Here is a 16291-nt window from a genome sequence, read left to right as displayed (position 1 = left end):
CACCATAGAAGTTTATTTTTCTCTCATAATAAGATCTAGGAGGTTCCAGCTTGCTGAGGCGGGGATGGGGCCCAGGCTGGCAGTGGATGTGTGTGCGTCGACACATGGCTCCCGAAGCCATCCCACAAGCAGGAAGGAGACGAGCGGGAGCGGGGCTGGGGTGGGAGGTGCTCTGGGTCAGGCCTGGAAATGGCACCCATCGCTTCCACACACATTCCACTGGCTCCAGCTCCATCATTCAGCCACACCCAGCTGCAAGGCGGGGCTGGGGAACGGAGAGAGCTGTGAGCCCAGAAAGGGGGAGAATGGATGCACACAGAGCTGGTGGTCTCTGCCAAACCCAGCTTTCTCTAATCCTCTGCTTTTTCTTCCTTATGTGTGGTCTGCGTTTCAAATTGCCTTGACTCAAACAGGAAACTTAGCTCTCTTTGAGTCACACACACATGCACACACACACACACACACACACACTCTATTGTGTCAGGCACTTGCGGGACTGGCAGATGTTACTAATGATTTAAGAGGGCATGGGGTAGGGTTACAAACCACTTCTGGGGAAGAGTGGCAATGTATTATCTTTCTAAAACTCTCCTTTGCTCACCCCATGGCTCGCTGGAAGTCTGGCTGGCCCTGTCCCTGGGGCTGACTCTCTCCACCTCGCTGGCTCTTCTGCCTGCCCCCTCCCTCCCTTCCCCCTCCATCTCTTACTTTTCCAGAGCCCCCAGCCCGAGACAGAGCCTTCCGGTGTGTCAGCTGAAGAGGTGCTCACCTTATCACACCCAGCCCACGGAGCCTGGTGAGCCTCCCAGACGCTTATCAAGGTGTTTTCCCCAAAGACAGTTCCCAGCTGTTAAAATAAGAGGTGCTAGATGTTAAGATAATTTTCTTTGTTTACATTCTCAGTAAGCCCAGGTGTAGGCATTGTTACTCACCTGACTTAGCAGAAAACTGACACTAAGAGAAGGAAAGAACTTTCTTAATTAAACAGCTCGTAAGTAATGGAGTGGACTTGGCCAATAGCCTGGGCTCTGGGACGCCAGGCTGTGGGCCAGGTGTGGCTGAAGAAGGGCACTGATATTTCTTAGATGGTCTGCGTGGTTCTAGGGGTTGATGGTTCTTATTTGACCCAGAAGTTCTCCCCATTTTACAGATAAAGAAAATGAGAATCTCAGCCATAAAAAAAGACAAAGCCATGCCATTTTCAAGAACATGGATGGACCTTGAGGGTAGGTATAATGCTAAGCAAAATCTCAGATGGAGAATGAATGACAATTGCCAAGACAATTACCATATGATTCCACTCATGTGTGGAAGATAAACAAAAAGACGAGCACACTGATTTGGAGAACAGATTACCAGAGGGGAAGGGGAAGCGGAAGGGGGAAAAGGAGAAAAGGCACATGTGTACGGTGACGATAGAAACCAGACTTTGGGGCTGAACAATGCAGTCCCTACAGTCAAAACCTAATGACATACACCTGAAACTACATAATGTTATAAATCAATGTGACTTCAATAAATCATTAATTGACTGATTGATTTAAAAAAGAAAATGAGCGTCCCATTCACAACAACCTGGATGGACCTTGAGGGTATTATGTTAAGTGAAATAAGCCAGCTAGAGAAAGACGAACTCTGTATGACTCCACTCATAGGTGGAAGTTAAACATGGAGACAAAGAGAACTGATTGGTGGCTACCAGGGGAAAGGGGGGGGGGTGGGGGGAGGGCACAGAGGGTCAAGTGGTGCACCTACAACACGACTGACAATAATGTACAACTGAAATTTCACAAGGTTGTAAACTATCATAATCTTAATAAAAAGTAAAAAAGAAAATAAAAAAGAAAAGAAAATGAGCATCAGAGGGCCTTGCCCAGTGGCCAAGTAGTTCAAGTTTTGCACATTCCACTTTGGCAGCCAGGGTTCATGGCTTTGGATCCCGGGTGTGGACCTACTCCACTCAGCAGCCATGCTGTGGAGGTGTCCCACATACAAAAAATAGAGGTTGATTGGCACAGATGTGAGCTCAGGGCTAATCCTCCTCAAGCAAAGAAAGAGGAAGATTGGCATTGACGTTAGCTCAGGGCAATCTTTCTCAGCAACAAAAAAGAAAGAAAGAAAGAGAATGAGCATCAGAGACAGAGAGGCAGCTGGCCTGAAGTTAGCAGAGTGCCAGGCCACTCTTCCCTTCCCCAGGCAGTCTCCCCACTTGGGGGCAGAAGCCTGGAAACCCAGGTCTTAGCTCCAGCTCTGCTCCTGATGCCTTTGTGGCCTTAGATAAATCCCTGCTGAGGGCTGAACAGAAGTGGATGCATTGAGCAGCTCCTCCCAAGGCTGATGTTTCGGAAGCTGGAATTCTACTTCCGTCACCCTGCTGGCTTTTGTAGCCATCTCCGGGTGGGGGGGGGGGCGGGCAGGACCCAGAGAAGCGCCCCCAGCCCCTGCAGGCCCTGTGAGTCTCTGTTTTGAGCCCCAGTCTGCAGGTTCATGACGGGCTTTGTAGGAAAGGAGACCGCATTCCCTGCCATCCTTACCCCACATCTTCTCCCACCAGTTTCATGTGCAGCCAGCAACCGTAGAATTATGAGGCCCTGAAACTGCTTCACAAATAACCAAGAGGGCTGAGTTCCTGAGGAAGGAAGAAATTGCATAATAAAACAATCCGAAAACTCCCCTCTTGTTCTGGTCTTAGGGAGTGGCACAAATTCAAAGCTTCAGGACGGCCCCTCCCTGGCTCTGCGGCGCATCTCCCACCTTTGAACAGCCAGAGAGCACTTTCTCCCAGGGTCACCAACTTGTCCCAGTTTGCCTGGGACCGTCCCAGTTTTAAAATCGAAAATCCAATATTCCAAGACCCCCCTGCCTTGGTCCTAGGCAAACCAGGACAGTTGGTCACCCCACTCTCACTGTACTTTTAATATTTTCTGCCTTAAAAATTCCTTGGTGATTAAGAATTCAGGCTCCAGAGTCAGACAGACCACAGCTGAGTTCTGCTTCTAACCCTGATCAGCTGTGCAGCATCAGGCAAGTAATTTCTTCTCCTGGTCTCAGATTCCTCAGCTGTAAAATGGAGATAATAACATCACTTTGCTTCAGGAGTTGGTGTAAAGATTGACTGAGATAACGTGTAGTACTCCAGTCCCTCAGGTCACAGAGATGACACTGATCCAGCCTCACACATAAGGATGTAAATAGGTGTTAGCTCTCTGAAACGTGACGAGTGAAGATTCTGGTGGAGACTGGTACTGAGTGGCCCCAGGGGCACAGGGAAGGACTGAAGTCTGCCCAGGACGACAGGAGACACTTGAGGGATGAAGAGCCATTTGCGTGGGGCCTTGAGGGATGGGTAGGAGTTATTTAGGAGGAGAATGAGGAAAAACATTCTTAGCAAAGGAAACAAGCTGGGGAAGTCTGTGCCTGGTCAAATTTAGCTAAGCTGGAATTAGTTTTTCTGGAATTTCCTCCGCTTTAGAGTCAGCCATCAGAGAAATCTGCACGAGGTCTGGAAAGTGGAAGTGAACGCAGCATATACATGCCCAGACGATCAGTACAGACACTGTTGCAACTCATGTTTATGGGCATAGACCCACCAGCTCTTTTTTTTTCTTTTTTCTTTTTTTTTGGTGTGATGTAGCTGCCGGGCCCACACCTGTGCCACTTCCCACTGGATTTTCTTCAATTTCTTCATCGCTTAGGTCAATTTCTTTAACAAAGTCTCCAGCTTCTCCTCCAGGTCAACTGCATGATGGAAGCCAGAGGCTCAGACATAGTAAGAGAGCAGTGTGGGTTCCAGTTTGTTCTTGGGGGGTCCAGCTTGCCCTTGTTCTCCACAACTTCTGACCATTGTCCTTCTCTATTGCCTGCCCTGCTGACCTCAGACCTGGCATCAGAAGCGGTGGCCACAGCTGTGCATAAACCATCTATGTGGCTGTTATGCTCCTATAATTGTGCAAAGTCAACTCCCTATCATTTATCCCGATTCGCTATCATTCCTAGGGATTCTGCCTCTCCAGAGGAACCCCGACGGGGACAGTGAGTCCTGTGCGACTAGGGGCTGGAGAGCGGGGAACACGGGGGTGTGTGACCAGAGTGAAGACAGAGAGATGGGCTGGGGCCCCGGGACCTGAAAGTCACTAATATCTGGCCAAGGGGCTTGCAATTTATCCTGCTGTTAATGAGGAGCCATTGAAAATATTTGAGCAGGGAAGTGACACAGCCAGATCCCGGATGTTCCTTCCCTCTCTAACATTCTTAATTCCTATCATTTTATGTTTATCATGAGCCAAGCCCCAGACTGGGTCCTGGGAGAGATACAGAGAGGGTCAGACATGGGTCCCCCCAGCCTCTGAGGCTCACAAGCATGTATGAGTTAAATCTCTTATGTGAAGAAGGAACTCGAAGGCAGCGAGTGGTCAGAACCACAGGCGGAGAGCTGGCAAAATCATATATTTCCTCAGCTAGAATATGGCTTTCTTAAACCACATTTCTTCTGTACTTCCGCTTCCCAAGGCAGTTGCTTCCTGGATTGACTTGAAAATGCTCATCCCTTTTTATCAAAGGGAGGCAAAAACCTCTTAGGGGCTTATACTAAACAAAACAGGAGTTCCAAAAACTTTTTTCCTCTTGTCTTCGTTTACCTAAAAATGTGGGTGAATCTGGTTATTAGCAGGGGATGGGACACGGAACTGTCATCCCTGTGTCCCGGGGGTCCTGGCTGCTCAGAGATGGGATCCAGATACCTTTGGACGTGTGCCCAGTTAGGCAACATCCTCCATCCAGCCTCATGCTATTTGTACCCACTGATTTACTCGGGGCCTCGGAGCTACCTGGGAGGGAAACCTGTGTCCCTGACCAAGGTTCGGACATACACAGGGATGCGTGGCAGAGTGGGGTGGAGGAGGAGAGAGGGGCCAGCTGGAAAGGCACTTGAGGGTTTCTTCCAGAGAGCAAGGGCTCCCGTGTGGCCAAGCAGACTCAGCCACAAGGCCAAGGAGGGGGACCCAGGGGGTTAGTGATGCTGTTGGAACCTGCCCTCATCCTAGTGGTCCTCATGGGGATGGCAGGAGCTGTCTTACTAAACTCTGTAACACATTAGTGCCTAAGCAACCTTGCTGGGGGCTCTGAGACAGTGTGTTCCCCAGAAGGGAGGAAGCCTTCTCTTTTGTAGCTGCATGACAAGCCATGGCAGCCCGGCAGGCTGCACGAGTGTCAGTGGCGGTGCTCCAGGCTGAATCTTGATGGCAGAGCCTTGGAGAGGCAGAGGGAGAGTTGCATGAGATGATATCTCTTGCTCAGCTAGCAGCAGTGTCACCATCGGCTTCAGTCATTTTCTATCTCTGGGAGCCTTAGCCAAGGCCGTGACATGGAGTGGCAGCCAGGACTGACTCATGAGTGATTGTGTCATACTCCTTGGGGCTGGAGTTTTTGTATGAACCGTGGAAGGTTTCCAACTTGTAGAACTGAAGGTTAACTGCTAGCGGGACATTATCCATATCCACAGTTTACAAGACCTGGAACATTGGGTTACATCAAAGTAAGGATGGAGCTGATGAAAGGACAGCAATTGGGTGAGTAGAGAACTAGAAATCTTGTCTTACGTGAAGGGAGGATGTAGGAATTGGTGGAGTCTCGGGAGGGGAAGCGGATATAGGTGGGGGGGGGGATGGAGTGATGCTGGGGGTGGGAGAGAACGATTCACCTCTTCTGTGGGGCTATCATAGTGCAGAAGGGGCAGACATATTCTACAGCATCAGAGCAGTGGGGAGGGAGTGGGGCCAATGGGAGAAAGCCATGGGAGGCAGATCCCCCTTCAACCCAAGGAAGAACTTTCTAGAGCTGAACTCTTCAGGAAACAGTGAGCATCTGGGCCCACAGGACTGTAGTGCAGGTGGATGACTAAATGATGGGGATACTGAGGACCAGCAGACTCCAGGCTCTGAGTCTCATGAACCAGTATAATTAAATTAAAAAATTATTCCGGGTATCAACATAAGTTTAACACCAAGCAAGGAGGGAAGAGCATACTCATAGCCCTTGCTGAGAGATGATTTATCAACCACATACCAAGGGGGAAAAAACAACCAGAAGATTGTATCACAATTTATGTATCCAGTTTCTGTTCACACAATGGACTGTTACAAAGTTGTGAACACGACGGTACCAGGACTGGAAACAACAGCGCTATGACCCTTAGAAATGTCACATCAAGAGGAAAAGACAAATCACAGAAGGCATACAGCTTGACACCATGAGTATACAAGTTTCAAAATTAAGCAAAACCAAAGAAAATGTTGTTTAGGATGGATACATCTGTGCTAAAACTGGTTTTGAAAACCAAAGGAATTAGAAACACAACTTTTGGTGGCAGTTAGAGCTGAGGAGGAGGCAAGGGGGCAGGATTGGGGAACACAGGTGGCTTTGACCACATCGGTGGCTTCCACGTGGTGGAGTCTAAGGCATGTGGTTGAAGTGCAGATGTTGGCTTCGCTACAAAGCTTCATGACTTCACAGTGTGACATACAGTTTTATCTGTAGAACGTATGTAATACAAATTCAAAAAACCAAAGGATATACGCAGAATATACCAAAATGTGTTTATATTTTAAAATCTATTTCTTTTTGTTATTTCATGGTTATGTAATTGTTTTTATGCAAATTCTTTGCATTTAGGCATCTACATTGACGGTGACCGAGAGTGAAGCTTGTACCAACTTGTTTCAGAACTTCCACTTTCGTCAGACCGGTGTCACATGCGGGTGTTGGTTCCATTTTGCTCCAATGTGCAAATCCAGGAAGTTGAGGAAGAGTAGCTCTAGCTGGCAGGGCTGGAGGAAGTGGGCAGCAGGGCTGGCTGGGAACGCTGTGGAAAGTGAACGTGCGGGAGCAATTCAGAATTTGGAAAGCATGGCCGTCAGAGGGAAGGGAGTGGTGTGAAGGGTGGAGAGTGGAGGGATTGCTGTAAATGGCCTTTGAAGAGGTGAGCGCCCCCTTCGGTCCTGCTTAAGTGTACCATTCAGTGGCCTTAGTACATTCACACTGTTGTGCAACCATCACCACCACCCATCTCCAGAACTTTCTTACCATCCCAAACCAAGACTCTCTACCCATTAAATAATGACTCCCCATCCTCCCTTCCGTCATCCCTGATTACCGCCATTCTACTTTCTGTCGCTATGAACTTGACCACCCTAGGTACTTCATATAAGTGGAATCCTACAATATTTATCCTCCATGTCTAGCTTATTTCACTTAACTGCTTTACGGAATTTGAGGAATAATTGAAAACGTGTGTCGAAAACAACTCCAGCTGGAGGTCAGCCCATAGTATACGGCGGGGCAGGGTGAGGGGGAATCCAAGATCCAGGCCCCAAGAAGGGAGGCAGCTTGCCCAGGTCACGTAGCTACCCAGTGACAGACAGGACTCCTGTCTCAAAGCAGGCCATGTAGTTTATGCCGATGCCAGGAAGGTCTTTTGTGCGTTCGGTGCCATTGTCTGATAATCTGCCATTAGGACTCCATCATTCTGGGTCTCAGTGGGTTTTTGATTCCCAACTGGTTCACACATCTGTCTCTCTTCCTGCCCAGAAGCTCCTCAAAAGCTGAGGCCCTTGCTTGCTCATCACTGCATTCCTCAAATCTTCAGGGCAACGCGACGATCAACGCTCACCAGCACTCACTGATGTGGACAGTGCGCGAACAGACTGCAAGCACTCCTGGAACGTGCCTACGTCCATTCAGGGCCCCCTGAGCAATGTCTTTTCAAAACCAGACGCCTCTTTCCCCAGTCCTGCCTCTGCTTGGGCTAGAGGCACATTGTCCTACAGCGGGGGCTGGGCTGGACAGGGGGCCTGCACTTTCCTGACCACTGCACCAGAATTATCCAAGCCCTTGTGTGTTAGTTTCCTTCTGCTGCTGAAACAATTATCAGACTCTTAGTGACTTAAAACACACACATTCATTATCTTCTCACTCTGAGGTCCGAAGTCTGACTTGGGGCTCACGGGGCTAAAACCAAGGTGTCAGTAGGGCTTTGTTCTTTTCAGAGACCCTAGCAGAAAGGCTGTTTCTTTGCTGATTCCAGTTCTAGAGGCTGCCGGCATCCCTTGGCTTGTGGTCTCTTTTCATCCTCAAAGCCAGTGATGAGGGGTTGAGCCCTTGCCTTGCATCACCCCAACCTCTGCTTCCTTCTTGAACTCCTCTTCTGCCTCCCTCCATCTTCCACTTTTAAAGACTCCTGTCTTGGGTTCATTCAGATAATCCAGCTTTTAAAATTTTACGTTTAAGGTCAGCTGTTTAGCAACATTAACTCCATCCAACACTTCAATTCGCTTTGCCGTGTAATGTAACATATTCACAGGCTCTGGGGATTGGGGCCTGGATGTCTTTGGGGGGCCAGTATTCTGCTTCCACATCTTCTTGCAATGCAAGTTCCTGGGCTCCCCTGCAGACATGGGTGGGTTCACTCTCTGTGGCCCAGGAGTCTGCGTTCCACACCTGGGCCGTGGGAAGGCAGGAGGCGAGGACTGGGAGCAAGCAGGGCAGGTGGAGCCGTGTAGGGGTTTTCCTGGTGAGCGCTCCACAGACCCATTTGCTTCCAAAGGGCCGCCTTCCCCTGCAACCTCAGCAGCTATGTCCCCTTCCTCCTGCTCAGAGACCAGACACCCTAGAGCAGGGCCAGTGCGGGCCACGTGGCTGGTGAATTAAAACCCAGGTCTGAAGGAGGTATTTTTGTTTGTAGGGAGTGGGGAGACAGGCAGGGCGCCCAAGAGGGGAACCCCAGGCTTTTCAGCTGGGTCCTCTTCACTCTCAGACGTGTCTGTCTGTTCCAGGGCCCTGTGCCACGTGGTCACCTTTAGGCTGTGGGTGAGACCCAGGATGTTGATGCAGCTTAAGGTGCCAGCAGTCATTTCTAGGTGTGTCTCTTTGAGATCCTAAAATGCCTGCATTCTGAGTCACTTAGGGATGGTGAGGAAAGCATGTAGGGGGACTGCTGGAGCATGCAGAGGAATCCCAGTGGGAAAGAGGATGTCGCAACCAGGTAGACATTCATTTCGCATGAGAAGAGTTGGAAGATGAGACTGATAATCTGAATGAGGAGAGCCCTGCCCCAAAGCCTCAGGCCTCCACTGTGCTCAGGGTAGCAGTAAATTTGGGTCCCCTCCTACCTCCCGGCCATATCCCACCTTGCTGTCCCCATGGCTGTCTTCTAACCCACCTCATCAGCTTCCTTTGAGTGCCACATATGTGCCGTCCATCTTTGCTGCCTACCACAGGCCTTCGCACTTTCTGTTGCTTCTTTCCTTAACACTTTTCTCTCTCTCATCCCCTTGTGACTTCCCACTCATCCTTCAGAAGCCAGCTCCGTCATCGCGTGCCCAGGAAAGCCTTCTCTGTCCTCCCTACACAAGTCTAGCTCCCCCCCACCCACAGCCCTCGGGGACACCTGGACCGTCTCTCATGCCCTGTCCATTCCTGCTGCAGGTGCTGAGGTTCACCCAGCAGGGGAGCTGGGAGCACCGTGGGAGGGGAGCAGAACAGGGTTCCCTCCTTGAGGCCGGAGTCATGGAGTTTTCCTCCAGACCCTCAGTGTCAGGGCAGGTCGACCAGTTTTAATTGAGCTCTTGAGAACTCACACCTCTGGTTCCCACAAAGAAAGCAGACATAAGTGGGGATGGGGGGTGGGGAGGGTGAGAACTGCTGAGAGGCTGGCGGGGGCCTGATGGCCCCCATCAAAGTGAAAGGGGAACTGACCAGTCCTACAAACCACAGCATTTCCCGCCTCGGGGATAGGAAACAAACCCAGGGCTGCCAGGATCCCCACACATGCAGGTGCCCAGGTGCCCACGTCCTCACAGCATACATGCAGGCACATGTGCATGCACACACCCTCACAGCACACACCCAAAGGGGTGCTCCTGTGCCACTCTTGCAGACAAGCTCACAAATGCACACAAGCGCCCTCTCCCTCATGCTCAACCACAAAGCCGCACACACTGAAATGTGCACTCACATTTCATATGCACCCAACACCTATGGGTGCGAACACACATTTACAACACACCTCCAGAAACCAGTATGCACCTGGGCCTCACCCTCGCCACAAAGCACAAACAGGTACATTCAGCTGAAGATACAGGAATGCACACACAACCGCATATGTGAGTAACTGTACAGATTCGCTCAGGCATGGGGACATATGCTCTCATACATATTCAATTATCAGATGTTGATGGAGTGCCTAACATGTGCCAGGAGCTGTCTCGACATGCCATGCAGACACTTGGACACACAGACATGCATTCAAACATCTCTCTACATACATGGATGCACACGCAGCATACACACAATCACAAAGACACAGACACAACGCACACACTCACACACATGGAGACAACAAATACACACAATTGCCCTCCAGGCACACACCCAGTTTGGATTTTTTCCCAGCTTTATTGAGACGTAATTGACCACACAGAGTTTGACTTCCCAGTAAGCGAAGATGATGGAAGAATGTCATTTCTAGAGAGCACTTGCCTTGGTACTTTTCCTGCAGGCCCCTCCCACGTCCTTTCTCTCGTTCTTGCTCTCCCCTCCCTGTTATTGTCTCCTCTTCTCTTGTCTCCTGTCTGTCTCCTATCTTTCTCAGGGGATGGGTGGCTACAATGCTGAGTTACATTTGGTAAATAAATGAAAAGCAAAGGATATATTGGAGTATATGAGGAAACCATTGAGTGTAAAACTAAATCAGCCTGACTTTGTCTTTCCAAAAGGGACTGATGTGGCCTGTCGAGAATGCATTGTACATCTGCTTTAAGCATTTACTATGTCCCAAAGACTAGAATGATCCCCTTAAAGATAGGGATGTAACGTTCCCCCATATCAGCATTTCTTTGAGGATAAGCATCTCTTCCTGGGAACTAAGGATTAATTACCAACCTGCTGTGCTCATCTTATGACCACTGACCTGCTGTGCCAGCTAAGCATCTTGTGACAGCAGTAAAAGAGATATTCCTGTTATATGTGATGTACGCTCTTTGTTCCAAGATGGCATATAACCACTCTGTACACCCCATTTCTTTGGTGCCCTTGCTTCCTTGGGGATGGAAGGCCCTGGGCTGTAGTCAGCAAACCTGGCTCATAATAAACCCACCCCAATTTTGATTTATAGAGTGATTATGGATTATTTGCATTAACACATTTATAAGAAATTCAACTTGAAATCCCGTTGGCCTGGACTTCTTTCTTGCCTTGCATTGTTCCAACCTTTTTTCTTTTTGTTCATATTAATCTGACTGCTTTTAACTGAGGGTGGGGCCAGACACTAATGACCTCCTGGAAAAAAAGAGTGAAATCTGTTCTGGAACCCAAAGTTTGAAGAATTTGATTGGCAAGCTAGAGGGACAAGGAAAGGGTCTGGTCTTTGGTCACAAGGTACCCTCCTTGCCCCAACTATCAGGGCCAATCCTTTCACTTTAGGAAGAAAGGATTAAAGCTCAGGGAAGAGATAGAAATTTGCTTGATTAAGGGCTTGTCCCCAGGCATCTATCTGTCCTGTTCTGGGCAATCTTCCCCACACCAGCCACATCAACCCACAGCCTAAGGGGGCTGGATGATGAAGATGGTGGTAGTAGTAGTGGTGATGGTGATGATAATGGTGATGTTGGTGGTGATGGTGGTGATGATGGTGATGGTGATGATGATGATGGCAATGATAACGGTGGTGGTGATGGTGGTGATGGTGATGATGACCGTGATGGTGATGATAATGATGATTATGGTGGCTGTAGCGGTGATGATAGTAATGATGATGGCATTGGGGTGGTGATGAAGGTATGAGTCACATATAGTGCCTACTTCATGCCAGGCTCTGTTCTAAACTCTAGTTAACCATTATCCTCATTTTTCAGATGAGGTAGCTGAGGCATAGAGAGGTGTCATCACTAGCTCAAGATCACATAACAGATAATAATGCCCTGACTCGTAGATGCCCCATAGGCAGGATGCCAGAGCAGAGAGGGCCTGGGGAGACCCTTTCATCCTGCTTGATCACTGTACAGATAGGGCATCTGGAGCCCACGGGAAGGGACTTGCTCAGGTCACACAGCAAGATGTGGCAGAGTCCCTTCCAGAGAGAGCTCCTATGCTGACATTCAATCAAGCCAGGGCTCTCCAAGACAGAAGGAGATGTGGCTAAGTTTTGCTTGGTTGGACTTAGGAGCTGGAGTCAGTCAGAGAATTAACACGAAATGTTACTTGCCAAACTTATAGCATAAAGTTGGGCACTCAGTAGGGGTTCAGGTAGTGCTGGTTCTCCTGTCCTAGAAGAGAGACTGGGCCCAAGGGCTGCAGAAAGAGGTCAATATGCTGTCAACTTGCAGATTGCCCACACTCTGCACATGGTGTGTGAACTTGTATCCCAGGCATCGAGTCTGGCACATAGTAGGTGCTCAATGAATTGTGCCCACTTTACAGAAGGTAAAAAGCATAGTTATAGTCACCTATATGATGGACAAAAGCATTGACGTCCTCTAGAAGTGATCCGTGGTCAAGGCAGCAGTTCATTTTCTGTCCAGGACCCTAGCATGTGCAATGTACAGGGTGCCAGAGTGAGCATTCAAAATGGAGACTGTCCCCCCACCTTCTGTGCACAGAGAGGCACAGGACTGGATTCTTGGGTACCAGAAGTTGGTTGTTGCCCTGAGTTATGATTTGAGATAGTTGAAGATGTTCATCCACCCCCTATATCTTCCCAATTGCGTTTCTCAATTCCTGACATTCCGCCGTTTGAGATCCATTCCTCAGTGTCCTGATAATAATCATAGCCATCATCTACTGCCAGGTGCCTCATATACCACATCTTGTTGGATCCTGCAAGGTAGGATTCCTCTTTATACTAATAAAGAGACTGAGGTTCTGAGCATTTTGCCCAAAGAGCCCAGCTAGTAATGGTCAAGCCAAGATGGGGACCCAGCTTTCTTAGACTCAGGACTTTCTCTCTTTACTAGGACTGCCACTGATAACTCGGGGTCCTCCAGGCTGGGACTTTTGCATCCAGAAATGAGGGGGCGTGGTGCTTTCTGGTGGGACACCTCCAGGGAGTCAGGTGTGTGAGCCTGGGGGCACGAGGGGTGGTAAAATAGAAGGTGAAGCCCTGGGGTTTGGGGGGAACTATGAGGCTGCTGAATGGGGCGCATACAGACCCAGGCGCAGAGCCTCCAGGCACGGACCTCCCCACAGGGTTACGAAGCAGAAAAAAACGAACCAGGCTCGCAGCACATGCATTATTGACAGCTCCGTAGCTGAGAAGTCAGGACTAATGGAAACAGATTTTAATAGACTTAGTTAAAGAAGACTTTCTGTTTTGTTTTGTTTTTAATAAAAATCATCTGAGAAGTACCTACTTACAATAAGTAGAGGAGTGACTGGGTGGGGGAAGCATCTCAGGCAGAGGGAATGGCAGGTGCAAAGGCCCAGGTTTGGACTGTGCTTGACCAGGTTGAGAGATAGCACCAAGGAGGCCAGGAAGCAGGGAAGAGTGGGTGAGGGACCAGGAAACCAGTTGTGTGTGAGCTGAGATCTGCAGGGTGAGGAGAGGGTAACCAGGTGCAGAGGGAAAGCATGGTGTGTGTGTGTAGGGGGGCATATTCCTGCTGGGTTTAGTGACTGAAGAATTCAGAGAATCTCTTTATGTAACTGATGGTGGGAGCTCACATTTATTTGGCGTCTTATTTTATTTTAGACCCCCTTTGCCAGAGCACAGGTTACCTCATTTCTGATCTTTACAAATCCCTGGGCTGAAAAATAATCATCCCCATTTTATAGATAAGATCATTGAGGCTCAGAGAGGTTAAGTGATTTTTTTCCCCTCAAGGTCACACAGCTTGTGGAATGGCGGGGACAGAACTTGAACACAGGTTGACCCCAGGCTTCTTCTATGACAAATTTTATTTCTATTGCCAAGAAAACAGCATATGAACTTTTGAGAAGACCCAGTACGTTGGCTTTTTTTAGTTGTGTTTTTATTTTATTTCTGTACTTAATTTTAAAAATAGATAAGACATTTTTAAAGAACAACAATCCAATTATAAAAGCGTTTACAGGGAAACTTTCCCACCCACCCCTCTCCTCCATGCAAGCAGATTATCTCTATGACCTTTTTTTAAAGATTTTGGAAGGAGCACACTTTTAAAATTGGAGGAATGTAACTTTCTAAGTTTTGGTTGCGTAGGTAAAATTTTATTTCAGCTGCCAGAATTCTTTGGCCCTGGCGGCACTGACGATTTTAAAAAGTGAATCCAAGAGCATTAAAATACTTGGCTCTCTCCCTATTTCTGCCTTTTAAAATTAGATATATGTAAATGCCAGAGGTGGGATTTATTATCATAAGAAAACAAAGGACTTCCAAGTACAAAACCAAGTAAAAAGATAGGATATTTCCTCCCCTGGAAATGAAGATTTTTAACAGCATTTCCTTGGTTCAATGAAAGAGAAGTTGATGAGCCTCTAAGGAGCCAAGGCAGCTTTTTGTCTCCTGGGCTTGTCAATTCCTCCCATCTTATTTATTGTCAAGCTGGAAGAAAAGCAATTATCTGACGCCAGTCCCAAGTCAGAAAGCCTTTCCTTCCTTTCTCCTCACTTCCTTCCTCCCTCCTCCCTCCCTCCCTCCCTCCCTCCCTTCCTCCCTTCCTCCCTCCTTCCTTCCCTCCCTCCCTCCCTCCCTCCTTCCCTCCCTCCCTTCCTCCCTCCCTCCTTCCCTCCCTCCCTCCCTCCCTTCCTTCCTCCCTCCCTCTCCCTCTCTCCCTTCCTCCCTTCCTCCCTCCCTCCCTCCCTCCCTCCCTCCTTTCCTCCCTCTCCCTCTCTCCCTTGCTTCCTCTCTTCCTTCCATCCTTCCTGTCTTCCTTCCTCGCACTCTCTCCCTTCCTTATTTCCTTCCCTCTCAACTTCATGTTTCCCTAGTGACCGTGATCGAAGGGCTGGCAGTCATCTCTTCAGACACAACCTCCATCGGGCCACCCTGCCTCCTGGGGATCCTCTGGAAGCTCCCTTCTGTGGAAAGGATAAAATGTGAATCCCTGGTCTTCCCCTTCAAATCTTCTCTGCTATGACTCTCAGCTTGGCCCCTGGAGCCCTGGGGCTGATTGCCCAGCGTCCTGCTGTGTGGCCCTTGCTTGTCAGCTCCCCTGTGCCTTTGCACATGCAGCTCTCCCTGCCTGTTACCTCCAACCCTCCCTCCTCCTGCTGCTCTCTTCTCCTCCCCACTTCCTCCAAGACTCAGCTCATGCATCCACCTTCCGCCTTTCCTGACTAACTCTACCACTTCCAGTAGCTACTTTAAAATACCTTCCCCTCTGGATCTGGGAGTTTCTCCACTTGTGTTGGGCTGAGGAGCACGTGACAGAGCTGGGAATGAAACCCAGCTCTGGAAATTCCTCGATGGTGATTTTGAAGAAGTCACTTCCCCATCTGAAGCTCATTTCCTCATCCATACATTGAGGGCTTCCACTAGCCATCTCCCGGGGCTCCCGGGCTGTGTGTTTTTCTAGTTCTGGGAAAGTTTCACATTTCTGTCATCTGGTATTTCTGTGGGAAAGGCTCATCAAAGTCTGGGAACCTTGCCGTTGCCACCCCCACCCCCAGCCCACCCTTGTTGACATTTCTCTTCCCCACCAAGGCCTTAAGGAGGCAATTTTCCCTGCCAAAAGCCGTCTGGATTCGCATTCCAAACCCTGCCTACCAGAGGTCACCTCGCCTCGGTGTTTCTGACAAGGGAGGATTTGAAGAAGGGACCTCGGTCAGAGAGGAGGTTGGAGCCAGAGGATGGAGGCTGGCTCACCGTCTAGATGAGGCAGGCAGATAAAGAATCTCATTACGTGTTCTTTAGCCATCGATACACCCTTTGCTCCATTTGGTCAACATACAGACATTGCATGTCACTTGTGTGCCAGGGCTGTGCTGGGGACGTGACAGGACAGATGTGGCCATTGACTTATGGGGCATGCTGCTAAACAAAAAGTTATGTCCACAGGGTTATAAGTTATAAGTGCCCTGAAACGGGCATACTGGAACCTTGACGCAGGGACATTTCATCTAGGAGTTTAGTCAGGTGTGAAAACGGAAGAATAGTATTTCCTGTAAATAATTATTTGCAGGAATTCGTTGTATATTCTGGATTTCCTGTTTATTTGCTAGAGTTCCTTATACAACCAATCCTCTCTTAGTTATCTAAGCTGCAGACATCTTCTCCCGCTCCCTGGTTGGTCAATTAATTTGTTGTGATATCTTCCCTGTTTGT

Source organism: Equus caballus, chromosome 25 (genome assembly GCF_041296265.1).
Source record: "Equus caballus isolate H_3958 breed thoroughbred chromosome 25, TB-T2T, whole genome shotgun sequence".
NCBI lineage: Eukaryota > Metazoa > Chordata > Mammalia > Perissodactyla > Equidae > Equus > Equus caballus.
Note: the sequence above shows the minus strand (reverse complement) of the source record.